Source organism: Coregonus lavaretus (assembly GCF_964263955.1).
Source record: "Coregonus lavaretus genome assembly, chromosome: 11".
Lineage (NCBI taxonomy): Eukaryota > Metazoa > Chordata > Actinopteri > Salmoniformes > Salmonidae > Coregonus > Coregonus lavaretus.
In genome coordinates this window covers 8,591,560-8,612,721 of record NC_139998.1, presented here as the reverse complement: position 1 = coordinate 8,612,721, position 21,162 = coordinate 8,591,560, and positions in this window count along the sequence as shown.

Sequence of the window (21,162 nt, the reverse complement as noted above, 5' to 3'; positions counted from 1 at the left end):
AGGGGTGCGTGCTCAGTCCCCTCCTGTACTCCCTGTTCACCCATGACTGCATGGCCAGGCACGACTCCAACACCATCATTATGTTTGCCGACGACACAACAGTGGTAGGCCTGATCACCGACAACGATGAGACAGCCTAGAGGGAGAAGGTCAGAGACCTGACCGTGTGGTGCCAGGTTAACAACCTCTCCCTCAACGTGATCAAGACAAAGGTGAGGATTGTGGACTACAGAAAAAAAATAGAGGACTGAGCACGCCCCCATTCTCATCGACGGGGCTGTAGTGGAACAGGTTGAGAGCTTCAAGTTCCTTTGTGTCCACATCACCAACAAACGTTCATGGTCCAAACACACCAAGACAGTCGTGAAGAGGGCACGACAAAGCCTATTCCCCCTCCGGAGACTGAAAAGATTTGGCATGGGTCCTCAGATCCTCAAAAAGTTATACAGCTGCACCATCGAGAGCATCCTGACTGGTTGCATCACCGCCTGGTATGGCAACTGCTCGGCCTCCGACCGCAAGGCACTACAGAGGGTAGTGCGTACGGCCCAGTACATCACTGGGGCCAAGCTTCCTGCCATCCAGGCGGTGTCAGAGGAAGGCCCTAAAAATTGTCAAAGACTCCAGCCACCCTAGTCATAGACTGTTCTCTCTGCTACCGCACGGCAAGCGGTACCGGAGTGCCAAGTCTAGGTCTAAAAGGCTTCTTAACAGCGTCTACCCCCAAGCCATGAGACTCCTGAACAGCTAATCATGGCTACCGGTACCCCCTGTATATAGCCTCCCTACTGTTATTTTATTTTACTGCTGCTCTTTAATTATTTGCTATTTTTATTTTTTACTTATCTATTTTTTTTCTTCTTAAAACTGCATTGTTGGTTAAGGGCTTGTAAGTAAGCATTTCACTGTATTGTCTACACCTGTTGTATTCGGCGGATATAATATGCCATTTAGCAGACGCTTTTATCCAAAGCGACTTACAGTCATGTGTGCATACATTTTTACGTATGGGTGGTCCCGGGGATCGAACCCACTACCCTGGCGTTACAAGCGCCATGCTCTACCAATTGAGCTACAGAGGTCCAATTGTATATTGATTTGATTTGAATATGGACTTTTTACTGGCTTGGCTTCCTCAGTAATTTTACCCACGCACCGCTAATGGAAATAATGTATGCTGACTTCAGTAACAAAGATGCAATTCTAAAGCAAATAAAAGGACTACAACTATCGGACAACCATAATAAGAAGGGTTAAAGAAATAGGAAAATACATTGGTAAGCAGCTAAACGAGGATACATCAGCGGCTCCGTGTTTCAGCATGGCATTGGACGAAAGCACTGATGTTTGTGACATTGCTCAGTTATGTGTTTGGGTCCAGTTCCCGAAAGATGAATCTTATCGGGAAGAATTATTGTGCTTATTACCACTGCATGAGAAAGAGAGAGGGTATCTCCAACTTCGTCGCTTTTCATTGCATCATACATCAGGAGGCACTCGTGGCAAACACTCAAGAACAGTGAGTTGAAGAATGTGATGCAACTAGTTGTACAAGTGGTCAACTTTATTGTTTCAAAAGCAATAAAATCGCTCTTGGAGAATTCTGGGTGGATAGTAAACCTGACCACGTTCACTGACATCACCTGCCATCTGAATACACGGAATCTCCAGCTCCAAGGGAAGGCAAAAATATCCAGGTAACCAGGGGTGGAATTGGGAGGTGAAGTAAAGAAAAATGCATGTACTCACATTATTCCAAAACAAAATCTCTACACTGTTCATACCTGACAGACAGGTCCCAAAACTCAGAGCAGTCACCACAGATGACCCAGAACTTTTGCAACATTTCAACTACAATGCATTTGTGGAAGAGTTGGAGGAGCTGAGTACAAGGAGTCTTTTATTTTATTTTTTTAATATATTTTTTTATTTATTTTATTTTTTGGGTGGGGGTGGATCAGCTTAATATTGCAGATAGATTGTATCTTCTATCAATGTAATTGTCTGCATCACTTCCAATCCCCCATGTTTTTTATATATATACTCCCCTTTATTAATTTTCAACCCTGCCATCCATTCCCTACTTGGAGTAAACTAGTGAACAACAATGCCCAGGCCTCCACTTCCGGTCCATACCCACTATCTACACCTTATGGACACAGTTAATTTTACAATAATTCTATTATATATATATATATATATATATTTTTTTTTTGCTCCTGAACTTCTTCTACTCTCAACCTCTCCGATCATTTTCATGATGTCCATCCGGTTTGCCTCTACACGCCACATCCTCCCAACTGTGCTCCCTCCCAAAAGCTCCCAACATACAACCTATATACTTATTATGGACACAGTATGCTTACATTATTAGCTATCTTTGTTATTATTTGTTGTTATTTGTTATTAGTCCCATCCTTCAACTCTATTCAATACCTCCCATCTATCGCTTAACACCATCCATAGGATTTCTATTTGCCATATATATTTCAACCGTACTGTGATGTTTTACAAAAGTTCTGAACCTTTCTATTCTCATTGCTTTTACAGATTGTGAATTAAAAATAAACATTTTTGCTAAAAGTATTATTATATTATTGATCGATTGACTATGACTTTTCAGATCACCCAGTAATGCTATCTGCAAGGTTAGCTCCAGGTAAATATTGCAATCTTTTAGCCATTCCTGGACCTGTGTCCAAAAACAAGCTACAAATGGACAGAACCAAAACAAATGATCTAATGATTCTGTCTCTTCACAGCAAAATCTGCAGAGCTGGGAAGATTGTATCCCCCATATAAATAACATTCTATTGGTAGCAAGAATTTTATATAATAATTTAAATTGAAAGATTCTAATTTTTGAATCCGGTGTCGTTTTGCGTGTCAGTTCATAAACACTATGCCATGGGATCGGTACGTCAAAAATCTCTTCCCAACTATTTTGCAATCTACAGTGGGGAGAACAAGTATTTGATACACTGCTGATTTTGCAGGTTTTCCTACTTACAAAGCATATAGAGGTCTGTAATTTTTATCATATGTACACTTCAACTGTGAGAGACTGAATCTAAAACAACAATTTAGAAAATCACATTGTATGATTTTTAAGTAATTAATTTGCATTTTATTGCATGACATAAGTATTTGATCACCTACCAACCAGTAAGAATTCCGGCTCTCACAGACCTGTTAGTTTTTCTTTAAGAAGCCCTCCTGTTCTCCACTCATTACCTGTATTAACTGCACCTGTTTGAACTCGTTACCTGTATAAAAGACACCTGTCCACACACTCAATCAAACAGACTCCAACCTCTCCACAATGGCCAAGACCAGAGAGCTGTGTAAGGACATTGGGGATAAAATTGTAGACCTGCACAAGGCTGGGTTGGGCTACAGGACAATAGGCAAGCAGCTTGGTGAGAAGGCAACAACTGTTGGCGCAATTATTAGAAAATGGAAGAAGTTCAAGATGACGGTCAATCGCCCTCGGTCTGGGGCTCCATGCAAGATCTCACCTCGTGGGGCATCAATGATCATGAGGAAGGTGAGGGATCAGCCCAGAACTACACGGCAGGACCTGGTCAATGACCTGAAGAGAGCTGGGACCACAGTCTCAAAGAAAACCATTAGTAACACACTACGCCGTCATGGATAAAAATCCTGCAGCGCACGCAAGGTCCCCCTGCTGAAGCCAGTGCATGTCCAGGCCCGTCTGAAGTTTGCCAATGACCATCTGGATGATCCAGAGGAGGAATGGGAGAAGGTCATGTGGTCTGATGAGACAAAAATATAGTTTTTTGGTCTAAACTCCACTCGCCGTGTTTGGAGGAAGAAGAAGGATTAGTACAACCCCAGGAACACCATCCCAACCATGAAGCATGGAGGTGGAAACATAATTTGACTGCACCGTATTGAGGGGAGGATGGAAGGGGCCATGTATCGCGAGATCTTGGCCAACAACCTCCTTCCCTCAGTAAGAGCATTGAAGATGGGTCGTGGCTGGGTCTTCCAGCATGACAACGACCCGAAAACACACAGCCAGGGCAACTAAGGAGTGGCTCCGTAAGAAGCATCTCAAGGTCCTGGAGTGGCCTAGCCAGTCTCCAGACCTGAACCCAATAGAAAATCTTTGGAGGGAGCTGAAAGTCCGTATTGCCCAGCGACATCCCCGAAACCTGAAGGATCTGGAGAAGGTCTGTATGGAGGAGTGGGCCAAAATCCCTGCTGCAGTGTGTGCAAACCTGGTCAAGACCTACAGGAAACGTATGATCTCTGTAATTGTAAACAAAGGTTTCTGTACCAAATATTAAGTTCTGCTTTTCTGAAGTATCAAATACTTATGTCATACAATAAAATGCAAATTAATTACTTAAAAATCATCCAATGTGATTTTCTGGATTTTTGTTTTAAAACCTGCAAAATCGGCAGTGTATCAAATACTTGTTTTCCCCACTGTATATGGGACGGCTATCAATCCTTTGGTCCTTAAGTGAAACTGATATACTTTTTTATTTATCATAGTTTTCCTTAACCAATTATGTTCTTTAATGCAAGGCCGACAGACAAGTTCCTTACTTTCTCCCCCTTCCACTTTCCTCTTCCACTTTTGCGGTAAGGCTGCAATTATTTGGTTGTAATTTTGGGTAGAGCAGACATTTCCATATGTTTTTGTTAGCTGCATGTGCGACATAACTCCACCAGTCCTACCGATGATATAATTTACGAAGATTATACCTTTTTTAAACATTCTGTCAAAAAATAAAGTTTTTTTGTCAATTAGTATATTTGAATTTAACCACAATATTTGTTGCATTATTTGTTCTGTCGTTTCTGGAGGATTAAATTGAAATTGCAACCAACTTTCTATGGCTTGTTTTAGAAATAGTGATATTTGGGAGATGATTTCCTTTTCAAATAACTGCAAATTAGTTGTTGTAATCTGAATAAAGGGAAAAAGGCCTTTCTTGAACATTGGGTGAGACAATCTTACTAATTTGCTTGAGAACCAGTTCGGATTTAAGTATTACTTTTGTATGACTGAAGCTTTTAGTGATAGGTCTAATGCTTTAATATTTAATAATTTCTGTCCTCCGAATTTATATTCATGATATAAATATGCCCTTTTAATTTTGTCTGGCTTGCCGTTCCATAAAAAATTGAATATTTTTTTCTCATATAATTTAAAAAACTGTTCGCTAGGCGTAGGCAAGACCATAAGCAAATAGGTAAACTGGGATAATACTAAAGAGTTAATCAGGGTGATTTTTCCACAAAGAGTACAAGGACTCTTTCCACTTCATTGAGAACCCCTTCCAAGTCCCAGTGTCTTCTCTTACCCCAGTCATCACAGGCCTCTCACCTGACCATGCTGCATTGGAATGTGAAGTTATTGAACTGCAGGCAAATGACACCCTGAAAGCTGAGCTGAGAACAGGTGTTTTTCCACTTCTGGAACATGGTCCCTAACACAGAATACCCAGCTCTGAAGCAATGTTTACAAAAGGTGATGTTCTTTTTTTGTGAGCACATACACTTGTGAATCAACATTTTCAACCATGAACTTTGTGAAGAGAAATCACAGGAACAGACTGACCAATGCACATCTGGACTGCATTACTAGGATTGCCATGACAAGGTACAAGTATTGCATGAGGAGAGTCAAGGAGCAGCAGGCACACTTCCGCTCATCAAACTATTAAGTATGTTGCTCTTACATAGGGGATTTTGTTACACATGACAAGCCTATTTGTTTTATGAGAAGAGTCAAGGAGCAGCAGGTACACATCCGCTCATCAGGCTATTAAGCAGGTTTGCTCTTCAATAGGGGTGTTTATACATGGATATTTGTTTTATGTGCTGTGTTTGGAGTATATTTTTATTAAAACAGGGATTGGGTTTCACACTTTGGTTTTTGGAACATCTAGTCTAAAAGGTTTGTATAGTTTTAACCCACAAACCTCTTTACAATATTTGCCATTATTGTAGCTAAACTTTTTAATAATTAGGGTAATATTATGTAATATTATTATATATATTTTGTGACTGGAGATTCTCAAAGGGGAGGTCAAAGGTGACTTTTCCAAAACAATGAAGCTCTGTTGTCAGAGACACGTTAGCTAGAGTTGCATTAGTACAGTAAGTTGACAATTCTCACATTGCAGTTTTACTCTAATGCATGGTGCTGTGAAATACTTTCATGATAATCCGAATGAAGCTAAACCATGGAGGATGTTCACTGTATTGCCCCATGATTCAAGGTGGGGTGCACCATCACAACTCAATACACCCACTGCTTCCAGTCATTACTGTGTAGTAGCCTAGTCTACATCACATCAACAGAAGGAAAGACTTGAGTCTTGACTAGGCAGGCAATGAGAGAATGAGAGAACTGTCTTGTGCTAACCTTACAGTACAGTAATGGCATAGCCTACGTTTTAGCCTGCATGTTTTCGGAGTCACTGCTGGCAACTGTAAATATACTGTTCTTTTGGTGTGACCAATTCAATGAAATGTTCATGACATAAACTAGTATAACCCCTAATCAAAGTTGTAGGGCTAAATGGCAATTAATTACAATACTGTACCCTTGGAAACACATTTGCAGGTTGGCCTCGCACCAAAACCAGCCTGAAATGCTGTCCAGGTCCTTCAAAAACTCCAACAAAAACCTGGAAAATAAAGAAAAACTCAACCAATCAACAAATGTGAAGGTCATTTGCCATTATCAGAGCTCTTAACAAAATCTTTATCTAAACGTATACTGTAGCTACTATTTTTTAGACTAAGACAAACACAATATGTGGGGCTGCCTTTCTTCAACATCAGATTTGGCCTTTGATGTGGTGTCTTTGTTGGCAGTGGCAACCATATAGAAGGAAGAATCCTTTATGAGGACAAGCTGAGCCAGCTGAATCAAATCAGCTGACAGCTGAATCAAATCAAATAGGCAGCTGAATCAAATCAAATAGGCTAGATCAAATGTAATTGTATTTGTCCCATGCTTCGTAAACAACAGGTGCACACTAACAGTGAAATGCTTACTTACGGGTCCTTTTTCAACAATGCAGAGTTAAAGATAAAAAATAAACATGAGGAATAAATAGTCAGTGAAAAACGAATAACGAATAAAAATAACATGGCTATATACAGGGAGTATCGTTACCGAGTCAATGTGCAGGGGTACGAGATAATTGAGGTAGCTACACTATATATACAAAAGTATCATATTAGTGGATTCGGCTAGTTCAGACATAAAAATCTTCTGTCCTCGGTTGCAACACTCACTACCGAGTTCCAAATGCCCTCTGGAATCAACATCAGAACAAGAACTGTTTGTCGGGAGCTTCATGAAATGGCAGAGCAGCTGCACACAAGCCTAAGATCACCATGCGCAATGTCAAGTTTCGGCTGAGTGGTGTAATGCTCGCCGCGATTGGACTCTGGAGCAGTGGAAACGCGTTCTCTGGAGTGATGAATCACGTTTTACCATCTGGCACTCCGACGGACTAATCTGGTTTTGGCGGGTGCCATGAGAACACTACCTGCCTCAATGCATAGTGCCAACTGTAAAGTTTGGTGGAGAAGGAATAATGCTATAACAGCCTCCACTCCCAGAAGAGTGTGGGCTGTTATAGCAGCAAGGGGGGACCAACTCTATATTGATGCCCATGATTTTGGAATGAGGTGTTGGACGAAGAGGTGTCCACATACTTTTGGTCATATAGTGTATGTACATATAGGGTTAAAGTGAGGTGCAGCCTGGGTGACGATGTATGGTCTCTTTGGCTCGGGACCTTCTTCCGTCACTAGGGTCTCCGGATCAGGCAGAGTCCCTTTCAATCCATCGACATCGGTCTGCGGAGAGTGTCCTTCTCGTAGCGTACCAATAGGGAAGCTGGGAGTCACTACTGCAAAGACACACAGACATTGACAGACACAAAAGAAAACAATGCTACCCAATGGTGGGGCCATCTTCCTCTTCTGGGGTTGGAACTCTGCTACAGTGGTGCACATGGATCCAGGTATCTGTCTCTGCCACTTTCACCGGTAGCCAGCAACACCTGGTACGGGCCCCTCCACCTAGGGTTTTTCCAGCTCTTTCTTCTGTAGTCTTTTACCGCCACACAGTCTCCAGGCCGCAGACAATGCTCCGATTTTCCTGCTTGGTTGGGCAAAGAAGCCTTCCCCCGTGGGAAGAAAGTCTTAAGAACATTGTTAGGTGAGACACAGTATGCTACTGCACCATGTCTTCTCATCAGTCAGGAGAAGCCTTGAGATTAGGCAGTGCACATTCTTGCAGATGGTTGTAGTCCATTAGTATCAGAGACAGGCCCCCTTTGTACTTTGTCTCTGGCCACTAATACATTTGCACATAACACATTCCATCTAACCCATAACACATGAATTACTACTGCTCATATTCTTAATACAATTTGCATATTTACCAAAAGGCCTTGGCGACCAGTAATTCCCCCTTTGTACACATGACTCACATTGTGATTCATGCAGCCAAAAAAGCAAAACAACAACACTACCTGTTAAATCAAAATAACAAATCAAATTAGAATGACACCCCCTGATAACATCTTAACTTATTTGTATCCCATAATGTAATTCAAGGAATAGTAAAATTGACTAGTGACACGTGTCCCTCATTCAGGGCTAGCGCTCTCTCTCTGTCCTTTTCATGGTCCGAATCATATATACGACTATTGCTAGATTATAAACTTCTTCCTAATTATCAGTATTACAAATGACCCTCAACTCGGTATAATAAATGACCTTAAATTCATCATCCAATGTCTCTCATATTTCCAGTGTGGGTGATCAACTCACACTAGAAAGTCAGGACAGAGGTCAGTGGTCATACAAATACTTCAAAGAAGTGTTTCGTTCCACAGTAGACTAATCATTAACAACCGTCAAAACATTTCATATATTTCGTATGCCAAGTGTACAGTAAGTCCTCAGTACAGTTATTTTCTAAATAAATCACGTGTTTAATTAGAACTCATTCATAAAATAAACTTCGGAAAATTCCATGTGTGTGCCCCTTTAAGATATATCATTTCTAACCCGTGAAAACCCACTAAAATAAAAATAAAAACCCTATATAACCAACATTTCATAATAGGTGGGTTATGTGTGGTTATTTGAAAACAGCAAAGAAAAATGGCCAAGCCTTATTTAATTGGGTAGCTCCCTCTTATGAGCTTATCCGGATATCATATTTATCAAACTGCCGAATGTAACTAACATCTCTTCCCAAGATCAGATACACAGGAACATTTCAAAGAGAGAGAAAAAACACTACCCGCATTCTCCTGGGAAAAATTCAAATTTAGTTAGTTTCCATTTTGCTAACTCTTAATCAGTCCAAACAATTCAAATTCGAATTTCTTACTTTCCATTGAATTTACCAGTCTACATCTCTGTTTATTTTAACTCAGAAAACCCTCAAGAATATTACTTGTGACTCCTCCCCTCTTTTGTTAATTCCATAATCTAGTGTAGAATAAAACGAAATAAAGTCTCATGAGATTAAACCCCCTAGGTTTTACCTGAGTCGCATTGTTCCTACTCGATCACGTTTAATATGCTTTGTGACTTCCAAAATCGAAACCCAAAAATATATGTTCTCTTGTTTCGCTGGTTGTACTTTCCCACATGCCTTGTGGCCCCTCTCTACCAAAATAGTCTACTAATGTGATGATGGTCTGGCCTATCAGTGTTCTCGTCATTCGACGCCCATAACAATTCACTACAACACAGAACCCTCATATTCACACCCTTCAGCGATTCTTTAAATGCAGCGTGATACAACGTTTTACTATTTGTAACCATCATTCATGCTGTCACCCATACGTACTGCCAATTTTAATGTCACCTTTTAGAATCCACTGTTTTTAACTCTCGCAAGGGTTCTCCAACCCCACTAAATGTAGTACTTTTCCCTGTCACAAATATAGTCAATTTCTCAGCGTAAGGAATCAGTGATATTTGATCCCAAGCATCTATTCAAAGGTTGTTTGAGACGTGGTTTCCTACATCTCCCTTAACATACATACTGTAGGGGACTTCTATCAATCCTGGAAGAAAGAATCCTACTCAAGACATTTACATTTACATTTTAGTCATTTAGCAGACGCTCTTATCCAGAGCGACTTACAGTTAGTGAGTGCATCATTTTACAGCATCAATGTAACAGTTTTGCTTCCGTCTCTCTCCTCGCCCCTACCTGGGCTTGAACCAGGGACCCTATGCACACATCAAAAACAATCACCCTTGAAGCACCATTACCCATCGCTCCACAAAAGCCACGGCCCTTGCAGAGCAAGGGAAACAACTACTTCAAGGTCTCAGAGCGAGTAACGTCACCGATGGAACGCTACTAGTGCGCACCGCACCTCCTTTTCCGCAGCAACCAGTGATCCCACTACACCAAACTTAACCCATTATGTCCTTTACAGTCCGCTCGAGTTCAGCGAGCCCCAGTCGCTAACACCCGCAGACTAAAATATGGAAACTCTTCTATTCTTACTAGTAGACAAAAAATAAAAACCATTCTCAAACAGCGTTCTGCGTTTACCTCTATCGTAAGGTTAAAAACTAACTTGACAACTTTCACAATCCTAGATTGCTGTTGTAGCTTTATGTTTTGGTTCAGTGTCTCTGTTAAGATGTTGGGTCAGTACATTTCTGTAGTGATCTCAGCTAAAAGTGTTTATATTCCTCAGTTAATGGTATCTTTCTCCCTAATATATAGTTGAAGTCGGAAGTTTACATACACCTTAGCCAAATACATTTAAACTCAGTTTTTCACAATTCCTGACATTTAATCCTAAATTCCCTGTCTTAGGTCAGTTAGGATAACCACTTTGTTTTAAGAAGGTGAAATGTCAGAATAATAGTAGAGAGAATGATTTATTTCAGCTTTTATTTCTTTCATCACATTCCCAGTGGGTCAGAAGTTTACATACACTCAAATAGTATTTGGTAGAATTGCCTTTCAATTGTTTAACTTGGGTCAAACGTTTCGGGTAGCCTTCCACAAGCTTCCCACAATAAATTGGGTGAATTATGGCCCATTCCTCCTGACAGAGCTGGTGTAACTGAATCAGGTTGTAGGCCTCCTTGCTCGCACATGCTTTTTCAGTTCTGCCCACAAATGTTCTATAGGATTGAGGTCAGGGCTTTGTGATGGCCACTCCAATACCTTGACTGTGTTGTCCTTAAGCCATTTTGCCACAACTTTGGAAGTATGCTTGGGGTCATTGTCCATTTGGAAGACCCATTTGCGTCCAAACTTTAACTTCCTGACTGATGTCTTGAGGTGTTGCTTCAATATATCCACATAATTTTCCTTCCTCATGATGCCATCTATTTTGTGAAGTGCACCAGTCCCTCCTGCAGCAAAGCACCCCCACAGCATGATGCTGCTACCACCGTGCTTCATTGTTGGGATGGTGTTCTTCGGCTTGCAAGATCCCCCTTTTTCCTCCAAACATAACGATGGTCATTATGGCCAAACAGTTCTATTTTTGTTTCATCAGACCAGAGGACATTTCTCCAAAAAGTACGATCTTTGTCCCCATGTGCAGTTGCAAACCGTAGTCTGGCTTTTTTATGGCGGTTTTGGAGCAGTGGCTTCTTCCTTGCTGAGCGGCCTTTCAGGTTATGTCGATATAGGACTCGTTTTACTATGGATATAGATACTTTTGTACCAGTTTCCTCCAGCATCTTCACAAGGTCCTTTGCTGTTGTTCTGGGATTGATTTGCACTTTTCGCACCAAAGTACGTTCATCTCTAGGTGACAGAATGCGTCTCCTTCCTGAGCGGTATGACGGCTGCGTGGTCCCATCCTGTTTATCCTTGTGTACTATTGTTTGTACAGATGAACGTGGTACCTTCAGGCGTTTGGAAATTGCTCCCAAGGATGAACCAGACTTGTGGAGGTCTACAATTTTATTTCTGAGGTCTTGGCTGATTTCTTTTGATTTTCCCATGATGTCAAGCAAAGGGGCACTGAGTTTGAAGGTAGGCCTTGAAATACATCCACAGGTACACCTCCAATTGACTCAAATGATGTCAATTAACCTATCAGAAGCTTCTAAAGCCATGACATCATTTTCTGGAATTTTCCAAGCTGTTTAAAGGCACAGTCAACTTGGTGTATGTAAACGTCTGACCCACTAGAATTGTGATACAGTGAATTATAAGTGAAATAATCTGTCTGTAAACAATTGTTGGAAAAATTACTTGTGTCATGCACAAAGTAGATGTCCTAACCGACTTGCCAAAACTATAGTTTGTTAACAAGACATTTGTGGAGTGGTTGAAAAAATAGTTTTACTGACTCCAACCTAAGTGTATGTAAACTTCCGACTTCAACTGTATCTTCATACTCTGCTTCTTTCCAAAACTGTGTTTTTATCCCTTGTGCTCCTCCTTTTATTATTATTTCATTCTCTTTTTCCCCGTGCTTCACTTCCTATTAAGATAACATACTCGCTTCCCTGTGCTTCGGTATTATATTCTTATTTTTCTTTGTTTCCTTATCTTATCTCAAACCTATAAGATACCCCCCTCATTCACCTGTCCATAGGTATTTTCCCAGTGGTCTATTCAGTCTTAGGTTGCTAGACCACCCCCTATTTTCCCCTAATAATATTCACGTGACTATTTTCTCAAATATTCCTACGTTTCCATTTTCGTACTCTAGGTATCCCGTATCCAAATTCCTATACCTTCTTTTCCTATCTTTCAGCATGTCTATATCATACGTTATTATTTTTATGTTTGCTGTCACTGTATAATCCACTATTGTATATCCCCTTATCCTATACTTAAATGCATCTGGTTCTTGTTCTAATCTTTGTCTTGGCATTTATTCCCTAACTTTTCCTTCTTAGTTTTTCTCTTTTACTTGTCTATATCTGGACGCCTAGTTCATATTTTAAATTATCCTACCTTCTATGTTATTACTATTTCCTGTGCCCACCACTGTTTTAATAATTGTGGTTTGACTGTTATCTTTTCTCACGGTCTGCGCCCCCACCTTCGAATTTCATGCACCAATTTGGGTAATTCTATTTGTGCCTATTTCCTGGTATCGTTGCTGGATCAACGACATAGGTAATAGCTGTTTCGCATTAGATTGTGCCCCTTTCCGATAATGTTATCATTGTAGCCTATTGCATTAATTTAGTCAAAATATAAATTTGAATTAGAACCTACAAAAAGTTGGTGCTATCCCATCCGTGTAATAGTCAAAACGACCTGCAATCCACTGTTCCACGTAACGGAAAAAGATTATCGTTTTAGAATTCATTAACTGTTTGCATAAATCACTAATGTTACGCAAACTATATAATTTATTAATAATAATTCGAAATTGTCAAAGTACATTTCCAATTCAACTTCCCTATTAACTTACTTTCCTTTGATATCCATTAAGATCATAGCCACAGCTCTATGCAATTACCAATCCGCTATTATTAAAAGTCTGTAGATTTAGGTAACTGTCCTTACTGATTAGGCTACAGGTAACAAAACAAACACTTGCTGTAGTTGACAAGCATATATTCAATTAATTTCCATATTCCATTCAATATTTAAAATTACAACCCCGTTCTCAGTAGGTTCCCCTAGCAAATCATTAGGCCACACAAAAAACCCTGTATTCCCTCGAAATCGTTCCAATCTCTTAAATTAACACTGGCTGCTATATCAATCTAAGCAACCCATGGCCATAGTTGAATTATAATCAGAAACCCAGAAGTAAATCCCGTAAATATCCCAATTACAATGGTTTGTAGTTTTAACATCTGTCACATAACACAATTACCAGAAAATAGCCTTAAAGGTTGTCCAAGTGTTTCTTTGCAAAGATCTCACATGTTCAAAGAGAATAAATTAGCAGTCAACGAGTCAAACCTACATTCATTGATTTGGAAATAGATCTTACAAGTTTAATCAAATTGATTATGTTTTCCCTTGCGACATAATGAAATTCCTTTACTACACCACCTTAGCTCCGCATAGAGAGACAGTAATATAATGCTTAACCTTATCAATTCTCTAGTAATCGATTACACGCACATAAAATTCACCATATCGTCAATAATTCACATCAACCAATCAATTCAGTTTTTAATGATTCTCAATTGATACAAATCAGCTTCTTCAAACCTGCTCCCAGCGGAACCAAAAACAGACTTTCCGCTACTCTCTAAAATAACATCCCGCTCTCGATACCTCCCCGTGATATTCTATGATGGGCAGCGATGTACGGAACCCCAAAATAATGATATATCAAAAGCTTGTTATCCAAATCTCAATCATTTTATTATACATATTTCTATATGTTATTATCCAAACTTCAGATTAAAACTAATTTCCATATTCACACAACTCTCATGTCACATTCACACAATGCTATTTCCCAAACACACTTAATCACTATTTGTATAACCTACAGGAATATTTTCTTCTATAAAAGGGCCAATCTTGGAATGTCAAACTATCACATTAACATTTTACTATAACCAATTATATTCAACACCTTTGTCTAAGGTTTCCAAATTTGGGAAACATGCAGGTATCGGTCTCACCGAGATATAATAGCCTGACCCCACCCTATAAGACTGGCCAAAATACAATGTCTAGACGTCATACAACGGTACACGCGACCTGTTCCTCTAACAGGATTTCTCATAACCCTCCTGGTAACCGTGAATTTTCCCACATTCAGTATGTCAATGAACATTCACGCACTATTTATTCTTCTCCTCCTAAATGCGATATTGGGTGCGTCCTCTCTGCCAGGCTGCACTTAAGCAACGATCCAAAAGAGATGCGTCACCCCCTCCCCATCTGAGACAGAACTTCAAACGACCTCAAACAGCCCCTTCCTGATTCACAGATGAGCAGAACTACTTTTTACTTAGTGCTTTCTCTATGTAGCACAGCCTCCCTTGCAGCTAACCCTTCTGGTAACCATGAATTTTCCCACATTCAATATCTCAATGAACATTCACGCAGTATTTATTCTTCTCCTCCTAAATGCGAGATTGGGTGCATCCTCTCTGCCAGGCTCCACCTAAGCAACAATCCAAAAGAGATGCGTCACCCCCTCCCCATCCGAGACAGAACTTCAAGCAACCTCAAACAGCCCCTTCCTGATTCACAGATGAGCAGAACTACTTTTTAACTTCTTGTCTACTAGCCTGCGTGTCTGCTAGCCTGCTTGTCTATTAGCCTGCCTGTCCGCTAGCCTGCTTGTCTACTAGCCTGCCTGTCCGCTAGCCTGCTTAAAAGTCAATAATCAACAACATTGCATGCATGCTTATTTCTCATTCCAACAAAAAATCTGTACCTTTCCTAAATTTAGCCCTTAAAACTGGAGAGACCTGGTACCTGACATTCAGAATCAGCTGAGCAAATCACACAATTTCTATGTCTAAAGTAAGAACATCGCTTACCTCTTGTTACAGCGGCCACTGTTGTGTGTGATTCGTTCAGCCTCTTTCCAAATAGCGTAGCACCCCTATGGTCTCTTTTTCCAGTCCCTTCGTGGTCGCCAATTAGGATGTGGGAAATTTGTCCTTATATCGAAGAACCAAAGTATTTCAGAGTTTTTGTAGAATTAAGATAGACTTTATTACATACGCAATAGAGCTGAGGTGGTTTGCAAAGCATCTCCTTTTTCACCCCCCAGCTCTCAGTTTATATAATACTTTTACATACATTTTAGCTTAAAACCCCTCCCTCTTGGGTTCCCCCACCACTGTCTCCAGTTTCCACCTCTTGAACACTCCACCCACTTCCTTAGTTTATGATAGTGGCAAAATCTGACTTCTCCTCTCTGTATTCAGTTTGGAAACAATGGTGGTACAATCAATCAAGCCGCTGTCATGCAAAAATAATCATGTTCAGTTTCAACTCTGTTCAACCCCGGCTCACCCTGGCTTGACCTGGAGATTGAATGTTGGACATGGCAAGGTCCACACTCATTCTCTCAAACATACCCAAGCCCAACTCCTCTCTCCCCTCCCGTCATGCTGTAATTAATCATGTTTAGTCTGAACTCTGTTCAACTCTGGCTCCATTTTCAGGACTTTGTCTGAGGAGAGAGGCAAAAGGCAACAGTCTGGTTTCAGTCTCTGATAAGGTAGGACAGCCATGGATTAGGTAAGAGCGAGGAATTCGACCCGAGGTCAAATCCCCATTTCACACACACAGTGAGAGGAACCAATTATGTTCTTGCCTAGCAATGTACCCATATTTAACCCTGGCTCCGTGTTCGTCATGTTGTGATTAACTTTGTTTATCTTACTGAAAAATCCTCATCACTGGTCTTCTTGTATAGCTTACTGTAGTGTATTTTATTTGGCCATAAGATGTAGCAGATTCTCACTACTGAAATACTCCATCCTTATGTCATTATTGACAACACAGCAGAACTCCAAACCATACAACAGAACAGATATGAGATTGCTGTTGTATTATAGGTCAATATTTGTTTTGAGGCTGTTCTGCTCAGACCTCCAGACGAGTTGGGCAAATGCACAATGAGAGGTTGTTGTCTAGAGATCTTTCAGCTGGGAGAACAGGGTCTATTCAACACCTCTGGGTTTGTATGATGTGGTTTTAGTCATGATCCAGTCAATGGGAAGAGGATAGGAGAGATGAGTGGCCCCTATCTTACTCCAGACTACACAGGAAACCACATAGAGATGGTATTGCAAAGAGAATATACATGAAAAGGACCAGAAACTGCTTCTCCAATAGAAATCCTGATCACGCTTGTAGTTGATAGTGTTGTTAGATAGCTAAGCTCATGCACAGAAACATGTAGTCGGGTCTACCGATCGTGTCACGCCGGACTGTGGATGTGTAGGCCGTCAAATCAAAAGCACTCCTTCAATATAGTCGTTTTTGACAAAAATGGTAACGTGTCAGTTTGTCACTTTCACAAGGTTGTAGTAATTACATATTCAGCTACTTGAGACATTGGCTCTAATCGAGGTTGTGCCTTTGGATTTCGAGAAAGGGAGCAAATAAGGAAATAAAGAAAATAAATGTTCACTTCTCCCATTGACCTCCCAAAACCCAAACACATCCTTGTCCCATGCAGAATCCTGCTTGCTCCTGCCTTAGCTTGTTGTCAATGACGGCATACATACATTTTCGATAAAGCATAATAAAAAATTGTTGATTCTGTGACGAGGACTGATATACGAAGAGGCAGGACGCAGACGCAGGAATTAACAAGGTCAACGTTTACTTAATAATGAGAAAGAGAATAACAAAGAGAGAGTAAACGACACAACGCTTAACAATCACACACAACACAATACAGAACAGTCCAGGGCTAAATAGGGGTGGTGATGAGATGATGAGGTGCAGGTGTGCTGGAGGTGCTTAGGGTGCGTTGGGTTTCCATTCCGGTGTTGCCAAGGTGGTGCAGAAGACCGGTGGCTCAGAAGACTGGCGAATCAGAGTGCCAGAGGGGAGCAACGGGAGGAGACGTGACAGATTCCGCATTACCCCTAAACTTTCATGCATTATTAACACAGGATGGATAATAATCAATAGTACAATTACACACAATGTATTTGCAGCCACACATGGCTGTCTTGCCGCAAGAATACAGGCTACTGCACCGCTTTACAAACATGGACAATTCATAACCGGCTCAAGAAATTGCAAGTTATGACAACGCTACAGAACTACATGCACAATACCAATTAATGCAATGCAAAACAATTGCTAATTACCGTAATAACACTTCCCCATGCCAATACAATGAGTGCTGTACTATGCTGTGTATCATAACAGAGAAATTAGTATTCCATAGCAACGAGTTGTTTATGGCAACACTATAGCTACATCGTTACTCAACCATTGGTCAAGGTCTGCCCACCCTCATCAATGTAATGCAAAGCACCTCTTCTACCTTATAAAACAACATTAAAAACAATCAGATTATATTTTAAACCAAACATTTCCAATCCAATCACATCACAGAAATCAGGCAGTAGACTTGGCAGCAACGCCAATAAAGAAAATCACGTCTACGCCTATTTCTGACATTTGCCACGCATTTCCAAAAGCTAGTTCTTACCCAGATTCAAAAGAGTTGCAGCCGCCTTGATGCTGTGTTGAACCTCCTCAGCAGTCTCTCGTTCCACTCCCCACGGAATTTGCTCGTAAGATCCATCTCAAATGCCAGTTGAATCAGCTGCGCTTTCCTCCTGTGCAACATGCTCCGTCTGTGATCACTGAATACGTTTTTCAATGTTGAAAAAGAGTTCTCGCAAGTTACCGTGGATGCTCCAAATGTTAATCCCAGCTTCAATACGATTATCACAATAGGCATTGCGGTTAGAGGCTCGGAGTATCTATCCAAAATGCTCTGCGTTGTCCATTTTTCTTCTCCAGATCGGGCGATTTCATTCTGTAGAAACTGGCATGCGACAGTAAACTCAGCTTCCACAAAATCTCCTGAGATTAAGTTCAGCAGTGGTTTCACCTTTTCCACATCCATAAAGGTTTCATTCTCAGGGTGCAAGGCACACAGGGCCTCAACAAGTTGGTTGTTTCGTTCGTTAAATCTTGCAGACATTTCTCCCAGTACAGCATCCAGAGTGCTGAAAAACAGTATTTTGCACTCCCTCTCATTATCCTCTTCTTGCTGGCCCATTATTGTTTCGATGTCACGATCGTCGTAGTAATGAGTAGACCAAGGCGCAGCGTGAGAAACAAACATGACTTTAATTAGTTAAAGTTTCTAAATTACAAAACAAGAAACGACACGTGAAGTCCACGGTGACAATGACCAAACACGGAACAAAAACCCACAACACCCAAGGGAAAACATACCGATTAAATATGGCTCCCAATCAGAGACAACCAGCCGACAGCTGACACTCGTTGCCTCTGATTGGGAGTCACACAGGCAAACATAGAAACAGACAACCTAGAACACCCAAACAAAGAAACAGAACACATAGAATGAACACACCCTGGCTCAACATATAGAGTCCCAGAGCCAGGGTGTGACAGTACCCCCCCCTAAAGGCGCGGACTGCGACCGCGCCTCAACTAAAGCAAAACAGGGGAGGGCTGGGCGGGCATACCTCCTTGGCGGCGGCTCCGGCTCCGGGCTTGCCCACCACCCTCCAACAAACCCCCCATAGCGCCCCTGGTCCGGTCTGGCCCCGCTGGCTGGAGCTGGACTGGACGTAGCAGGAGCGGTAGGCTTCAGCTCCTTAGTGGAGCAGTAGAGCGGTACCTGAATTGGCACCAATGACCCAGGCACGGGTTGTGCCGGACTGACGACTCGCACCCCTGGCTTGGTGCGAGTGGCAGGAACGGGCCGGGCCGGGCTGGCGACGCGCACCGTAGACTTGGTGCGAGTGGCAGGAACAGGCCGGACCGGGCTGGCGACGCGCACTGTAGACTTGGTGCGTGGAGCGGGGACAGGCCGGACAGGGCTGGCGACGCACACCGCAGGCTTGGTGCGTGGAGCAGGGACAGGCCGGGCAGGGCTGGCGACGCACACCGTAGGCTTGGTGCGTGGAGCAGGAACAGGCCGGGCTGGGCTGGCGACGCACACCGTAGGTTTGGTGCGTGGAGCAGGGACAGGCCGGGCTGGGCTGGCGACGCACACCGTAGGTTTGGTGCGTGGAGCAGGGACAGGCCGGGCTGGGCTGTCGACGCACACCGTAGGCTTGGTGCGTGGAGCGGGGACAGGCCGGACAGGGCTGGCGACGCACACCGCAGGCTTGGTGCGTGGAGCAGGGACAGGCCGGACAGGGCTGGCGACGCACACCGCAGGCTTGGTGCGTGGAGCAGGGACAGGCCGGGCAGGGCTGGCGACGCACACCGTAGGCTTGGTGCGTGGAGCAGGAACAGGCCGGGCTGGGCTGGCGACGCACACCGTAGGTTTGGTGCGTGGAGCAGGGACAGGCCGGGCTGGGCTGTCGACGCACACCGTAGGCTTGGTGCGTGGAGCAGGAACAGGCCGGGCAGGGCTGGCGACGCACACCGTAGGCTTGGTGCGTGGAGCAGGGACAGGCCGGACAGGGCTGGCGACGCACACCGTAGGCTTGGTGCGTGGAGCAGGGACAGGCCGGGCCGGGCTGTCGACGCACACCGTAGGCTTGGTGCGTGGAGCAGGGACAGGCCGGGCAGGGCTGGCGACGCACACCGTAGGCTTTGTGCGTGGAGCAGGGACAGGCCGGACAGGGCTGGCGACGCACACCGTAGGCTTGGTGCGTGGAGCAGGAACAGGCCGGGCTGGGCTGGCGACGCACACCGTAGGCTTGGTGCGTGGAGCAGGGACAGGCCGGGCTGGGCTGTCGACGCACACCGTAGGCTTGGTGCGTGGAGCAGGGACAGGCCGGGCTGGGCTGTCGAAGCACACCGTAGGCTTGGTGCGTGGAGCAGGGACAGGCCGAACCGGGCTGTGGAGACGGATAGGGGGCCTGGAGTGAAGAGCGGCCACAACCCGTCCTGGCTGAATGCCTACCCTCACACACTCTGTGTGAGGCATCCGCACAGGACGTACAGGGCGGTGTACCCCTGGCCTGGTGGCCTCCTGGATCCGCCCCATCTTTGCCTCCGTCAGCCCCGTCGTCCATGCCGTGTGCCCCCCCCTAAAAATTTCTTGGGGTTGCCTCTCGACCGTCCGACGATGATACTGCTGACGCCGCTGCTCCTCTCTCGCCAGGGCCTTAATCCTTGCCCATGGCCCTTTGCCCCCGAGCATGTCCTCCCAGGACCACGATTTGCCCACCTGGGCCATCGCCAGCCTCTCCATCTCCATTCCTGGCGCTTCCTCCCATGTCCAGCCTGCCTGCTCCTGGACACGCTGCTTGGTCCTTGTATGGTGGGTTTTTCTGTCACGATCGTTGTAGTAATGAGTAGACCAAGGCGCAGCGTGAGAAACAAACATGACTTTAATTAGTTAAAGTTTCTAAATTACAAAACAAGAAACGACACGTGAAGTCCACGGTGACAATGACCGAACACGGAACAAAAACCCACAACACCCAAGGGAAAACATACCGATTAAATATGGCTCCCAATCAGAGACAACCAGCCGACAGCTGACACTCGTTGCCTCTGATTGGGAGTCACACAGGCAAACA